Source organism: Octopus bimaculoides, chromosome 4 (genome assembly GCF_001194135.2).
Source record: "Octopus bimaculoides isolate UCB-OBI-ISO-001 chromosome 4, ASM119413v2, whole genome shotgun sequence".
In the NCBI taxonomy this organism is placed as follows: domain Eukaryota; kingdom Metazoa; phylum Mollusca; class Cephalopoda; order Octopoda; family Octopodidae; genus Octopus; species Octopus bimaculoides.
Genome location: NC_068984.1, coordinates 125,173,051 through 125,180,492, shown reverse-complemented (window position 1 = coordinate 125,180,492; position 7,442 = coordinate 125,173,051). Strand labels below are relative to the sequence as shown.

Below are 7,442 nucleotides of genomic sequence, written 5' to 3'. Positions count from 1 at the left end.
TATCTATCTATCTATCTATCTATCTATCTATCTATCTATCTATCTATCTATCTATCTATCTATATATATATTCATACGACGGGCTTCTTTCAATTATCCCCTTTTAAGTCCACTCACAAGGCTTTGGTCAGCCCGAGATTTTAGTAGAAGACGCTACATCAAGATGCCATGCAGTGGAACTGAACCTGGAGCCATGTGGTTGGGAAACAAGCTTCTTAACACACAGCTACACCTGGTCCTATGTATACTTCTAATCCTATTTCACTGTCTTTTCCCTTTATTTCTCCTCATCTTTTGTTCCCATCAGTGTCAACTTAATATTTTATTAAAGGATTCGATAAAACAAAATATATGTCCAGTGTTGGGTTTGAGAGTAGCATTCCCTCCATAAAATTATTGGTCTTGTGCTAAAGTTTGAAATGATTACTGATATTTTTTACTTTTATTTATACTACTAAAATATCTACAAGTTGTAGTCTACATTTATATTTCATCATTTGGAGAAATTGATGTAGTGAAACATTTGTAAAGTTGTAAGGTATTGATTATTAGAAAGATATACTCTATGATCATCTGTATTGAGTACTTTTATAAGTCGTAACACTTGAAATTCTATCGCAGACTACATAGATGCCTACATAAAAATGCACACATATACATGTGTGTGTGTGTATGTGTATACATATGCATATGTATATATACATATAAATACATATGCACGTGTATACACACATATTTGGAGACATGCCAACACATGCATCCAAACACACATGTTACTCACGTATATAGATACAAACATGCATGCATATATGTGTGCGCGTATGCATGTGTGTGTGTGTGTTCGTGTGTACGTGTGTGTGTGTGTGTGTGTGTATTTACCCATACACACATACTTGTATATATTCATATATGTACGCAATCCCATTTATAGATTTGGAAAACGAAGCATATGTGCTGTACAGGTCAAGTTAGCGTCATGAACATACCAACAACAGGGCCATTACACTTCTCATACGTCTTTGCTAATCAGTTACTTCAAAATTTCATGCCTCCCATCATCTTACTGATTATTCACTCAACCGCTTTGACCGCATGTTTTCAGATTAATCGCCAGATCTATTCTAGTTTTATACGGTTATCTCTTTATCTCGCTATTTATTTGATCGTATTTCGTCTGCAGCTAGTCAACCAGTCCCACAGTTGTCTAGTCCATGCTGACATTCACACTGCAGTTGTACTGTTCTGTACTTTTTTCCCTTTTTTTTCTTGAATATCTTTTACTTTTATGATATTTCTGTAGTCCTATGCTTCAGTGTAGTCGTCAAAATCAAATATTACATGACCCAACCACCACATGTTTTCTGTCGGAATTTCAAACCTGGAATCAGATCAGTTCGTTCTAAACAAGAACACATACACATACAAGCGGCCATGCACAGAGACAAGCAGCCTCGTATACTGACGCAATGACATTTTTTTATCACTCTATCACTCTGCTTCTAAATCACATTCTTTCTATTTCTTTCAGTACTACATCTCTCTCTCTCTCTCTCTCTCTCTCTCTCTCTCTCTCTCTCTCTCTCTCTCTCTCTCTCTCTCTCTCTCTCTCTCTCTCTCTCTCTCTCTCTCTCTCTATATATATATATATATATATCTTTCTCACTTGCTTTCTCCCTCTCGTTTATATACACATATATTTATGCATGCGTACAAGCATGCATGCATGTATGTATGTATGTATGTATGTATGTATGTATGTATGTATGCGTGTATGTATGTATGTATGTATGTATGTATGCATGTATGGATGTATGCATGTATGGATGTGTGCTTGTGTATTTAGAAATAGAGAAAACGTGAAATATTGTATACTTAAATGAACTTTATTTATATACAAGCATGCACGTGTACGTGAATATATATATATATGTATGCGTGTATGTATGTATGTATGTATGTATGTATAATAATGCATATTCATACACATATACGAGGGAAAGTCAAAAATTATCCGTACTTTCGCGCTAATATATCTTCGTTATTGTCACACTGAATTCTGCGCATGCATGCTGATAGTTGGTACTATTTTGGTCACGTGACCGAAGTTTGAACCTGGTCGCGCCATTTTTCTTTCTGGCTTTGCGATGTAAGCATGGCCGCTCCACGAGCAATGTACACTAAAGAAGAGCAAAGAGCGGTAATCCGAGAGACGGTAATGATGGACCGGTTCACCATTACCATCTCTCGAGCTTGCTGAATCTTCTCGTGAGTGGTGGAGGTTGACGGGCGTCATGCTCTCTCTTCGTGCGTCACGCTTGTCCGGCCACTCATACTTACTTCTACGCAGTAGCGCACTGTCTCCGTATTGTGATAAAAGCCTCCGTTAAATTTCAACACCTGACACACCTTCCAACCAGAGAAATCAGATCACTACTCTTTGTTCTACTTCGGTACACATTGCTAATGGAACGGCCATGCATACACTGTAAAACCAGAAAGAAAAATGACCCGATCAGGTTCAAACTTCGATCACGTTCCCACAATAGTATCAACTGTAATCTTGCGTGCTCAGTAGGCAGTGTGACAATAAAGATATGTTATAGCGAAAGTGCGGATAATTTTTGACTTCTCATCCTATCTATCTATCTATCTATCTATCTATCTATCTATCTATCTATCTATCTATCTACATATACACACACACATAGGGATTCTCACGTCGAGATGGACGTAAAATGACCAGTGGCTGAATATTCCGTACAAATGAAAATCAGCATGACAACACATAAAAAGGTTAGGCATTTCAATTACAAGTACAACCCATCTGTCCAGCTTTCACACGTTTCCTGTCAGTACATTTGATAACCCGAGGTTATCATCAAAAGATAACCACGCAAGATGCCACGCATTGGGATCGAAATCTGAGGCTTATGATTGAGAATTGAAGCTCTTAACCACCTACCCAGGCGCAGGAATGGCTGCTTAGTAAAAAGCTCGCTTTACAACCACGTGGTTTCAGGGTCAGTCCCAGTTCATGGTACCATGGACAAACGTCTTCTGCTACAGTTCCCGACAGACCAATGAATGCCTTGTGAGTGAATTTGGTAGATAGAAATTGTGTGAGAGCCCATCGGAAATATACATATACATATATATTCACTCTCTTACGCACACACACACACACACATACACACACACACACACACACACGCACATTATATACACTTGTGCGTGCGTGTGGGTGTGTATGTGTGTTTCTTTGTGTCTGTGCTTGTCTCTCGCCAGCGACTGAAAACCGATGTTGGTTTATTTAAGTCTTTGTAAATTAGTGTTTCGGTAACAGAAACCGACAGAAATAAAATCAACAGCCGGAATCAATTCTGGGTGTTCATCTGTTCAACTAAAGCCCTTCAAGGTGGTGCTCCAGCATAACCACGGTCCAATGACAAAAACAAGTAAAAGATAACAGATACTCAGACATACATACATACGCATACACACGCGCACACGCAATTGCACGCACAAGTACAGATGCGCGCGCCTTAGTAGAAACACACGCACATGTATATCTCATCTTTTGAAACGTTAACCTCGTTTTTTTTGTTATATTTAAACAAACGTTCTTCTCTTTATTACAATATTTTATCTTCATCATCGTCATCAACAAGCAGTCTCTTTATCGTAGATGTTTGTCACCATTCGTTTCATTCTGCCTGTGTGTTTGTACTGGAACCCCCACCACTATCGCAACCACCACCACCACCACCACCACCACCAACACCACCACCGACACCACCACTGCCGCCATCACCTTCTCTGTTGGACTGATACATCAATAATGACTTCAGCAGACACATTGACACGGTATCTTTCAAGAATTAACAAGACCCAACCCACTTTTGCAATGCCAAAGATGGAACTAAATTGAGCAATTAACAAACAAATAAACAAATCCTCACAGAAAATCCTCACAGAAAATACGAAAGTACAAAAGAATGTAGATGATAAACATATTATATGAAATATATGTAATGTATATGCGTGTGCGTGATTGTTTATATGTATTTGTAAATTTACCTATCTATCCATCCATCTATCTATCGAACAAATCGATCCCACCACTTATTCTTTGTAAGCCTTATACTTATTCTATCGGTCTCTTCTGCCGAGCCGTTAGGTTACGGGGGACATAAACACACCAAGATCGGTTGTCAAACGATGGTAGGGTGACAAACACAGACACACAAATATGTACATATATAATATATATACGACGGGCTTCTTTCAGTTTCCGTCTGCCAAATCCACTCCAAAGGCTTTAGTCAGCCCGGGGCTATAGTAGAAGAGACTTGCTCAAAGCACCACGCAATGGGACTGAGCCCGGAACCGTGTGGTTGGTAAGCAAGCTACTTAACACACAGTCAATCCTGCGCCTATATATGTGTTTGCATGTGTTTGTGTGTGTGTGCCAATGTATGAAAGTATTTATGAATGTAAGTACGTATATTTGTATGTATATGTATCGAGGGAAAAAAAGAGAGACAGGCAGAAAGAGGGAGAGAGAGAGAAAGAGAAAGAGAAAGAGAGAGAGATAGGGGGGGAAAAGAAAGAGACGGGAATGATGAAGGATGAAACAGAACCATTTACAAATACAAGTTCTTTATTTTCAGGGCTAAGCAGTCTCGTCAGTCTACAGTATTTGGGCGGATGCCCTTAACCAAACTCTGTCACTGAACGAAAGATTAATTATCCGAAATGGCTGGAGTTTATATTCTCTCTAAGAGAACCTGCTTCATAGAATCTGAATCAAAGACTTTTCTGTGTTATAACGAATGGCTCGGTTCATGTTCGGTTTATTACTTAATTTATATAATTTGCTGCATGAATTTATTTAGCTGTGAGTTACATTGAATATGAGAAGCGAGGCGGTACCCGCAATGGCTTGGCAAAGAACCTAGTGAAAATGGCTGTCGGTCGTAATGTTGGTATTGTATTTGTATTGGTGATGATGATGCTGATGTTAGTGGCTGTGTGGTTCTATTGTAGAAGGTGGTCATGATGGTGGGGGTTCGAGGTAAAGTTTGTGATAAGCAGTGGTGATTGTTGTTGTTGTAATGGTAGTGGTTACGACGTTTGGGCGATAGTCGTGGAGTTTCAGCAAGGGTTACGGTTTATGAGGAGGTTGGTAAGAGTGGATATACAGAGTCTAGTATGTGAGAGAGAAAATCATATTACGTATGTATATGATATATATATATAAATATATATGTATATAAGCATCTACATGCATTGGTACATATATATGCAAATGGATATATACCTATATATGATGGTTTATTGTATGTATGCACACGCACACACACACACACACACACACACATACACACACACACACACACACATATGTATTTATGTGTGTGTGTATGTGCTCTTGTGTGAGTGTGTTTGTTTGTGTATGCATGTATGCAAACACGCACATATATACAATCATAATAGTACTTTTATTGTATATACATTGTTATTTGAAGTTTCATAATTAGCAGTAATATCCGAACAGTCGCCAGATGAAAGAACGCAAACCTCTCGAAATGAATATCATAACACATTGTCATAAAATGATTTGTAACATCCTTACAAACTTCCGGTTTTTTAAAAAAAATTTTATGATTCGAATGTATTTTTGTAAAGAGTATAACTTATTTAGTATTATTAATAGTTAGGATTAAGTTATTTCCTTTAGGATATCTATAAATAAGACTGAAGAACTTGTTACTTATAACTGGTTGGCTAGGAGGTTTATTTATATACTGAACTGATAGAGGGCAACGCATAGAAGAAAAAAAAATAGGAAAAAATCCTCTAAAAGTGAAAAATGTTGAAGTCATGCGATAAAAAATTTAGGGAAAATTATAAAGGTTAAAGAATTAATGAGTAATTTACTATGGAGGTATATGATATATTGAGTAAGCAGTAGGAATTGATAGTATAATTGACAGAGGCAAAGATTATCTCACTCTTGAGATATAAAGAATATGGGTTAAAACTGAGGAGCGATATAGAGAGAGTATGATTGCTGCTGGTAAATATACAGTTAAATATACTACTATAAATTACTAAAGTCTAGCGTATTCAAAGATATGAGCGAATGTACTCGTAACCTCGTACCGACCGCTAATGAGAAACTCCTCCGTAATATTATTTAGTTTACATTACACTTCTCTTTAAATGTTAAGTATAGCATAACTAAAAACTTTGTTGCATTAATGAATAAGAACTTCCACATGAATCACCAAACCTGCAAATTATTCAATCGAAATAACTTCAATTTGAGTTACAGTTGTACGATCAGCACGAAAAACTTGACTACACGTGTCCAAACAATATTTGAGTCTAATCGCTCATACAGAAATACAAATGCCCCGTTCTTTAGTCATGCAGTCCTACGAAATTGATCATCCAGCCACAACGCAAACTAAACCTAAAACTAAACCTAAAAGTTATTACTGAACAATCAAACAAAGATAATTCAGCAATATTTTTTTCATTCAGAGACATAATAAAGAACGCGGAAATGCATTAGAACCCATTTGTATCGAAAGCGTTACAGCTGTGAACATCCTGTATAGCTATTACTGACTACATTAACCAAGTTCTTTTTAGTTTGTTGGAAGATTGCGTTTATAGTTTGGATTTGAACTCAGAACATACAGAGCCGGAATATACCCTACTAAACAAATTTTTCCGACGCCTTAACAATTCAGCCCACGCAATTATTATTATTATTATTATTATTATTATTATTATTATTATTATTATTATTATTATTATATTCTGCAAAAACACAAGGACGTTAATTTTACAACAGGGACGTACCAGTTATGATTTAAGGGATATATCTTTTCATTATAGGCTCTAAATTTGGGCTGTAATTCATAGGGCCAGTCTTGTCACATTCTGCGTCATGCCGAATCTCCCTGAGAATTACGTGAAGGTTACGTATGCCTGAGGAGTGCTCAACCACTTGCACGCTAATTTCACGAGCAGGCTGTTCCGTTAATCGGACCAGCATGGAACCCTTGTCGTCGTAACCGACGGGAGTGTCGGTTTATATATCGGGAAACGTGCGATTAACAAAAAAACCTACTAACCTAACTTCCGTCTTCATCACATAGCGTCCAAAAGTTAAAAACTAGTACTAGTACGTTTATGGTGAATTCAGAGTACTATATAATTTGTTGTAACCTCATGTCAATAAGTAAAGCAACAACAGCAAACAACAAACACAGAAAGAACAACAGCTGCAGCCGCAGCAACAACGACAAAAGGAAAAAAAAACAGTAATACAATAATTAAAGGCTTTTTTAGCGAAGTCAAACATTATTATTTTATTTTCTAGTATTTAACAAAACAACATACACATCTAGTGAACCTCTTATATATAT

General features: G+C 37.1%; 1 protein-coding gene across 1 annotated transcript in view; it reads right to left on the bottom strand.

The window, feature by feature from the left end:
• The window catches only part of LOC106873614 (box A-binding factor), a 240,877-nt gene that overhangs the window by 195,065 nt on the left and 38,370 nt on the right, over window positions 1-7,442 (bottom strand). The gene's annotated exons all lie outside the window — the stretch shown is intronic.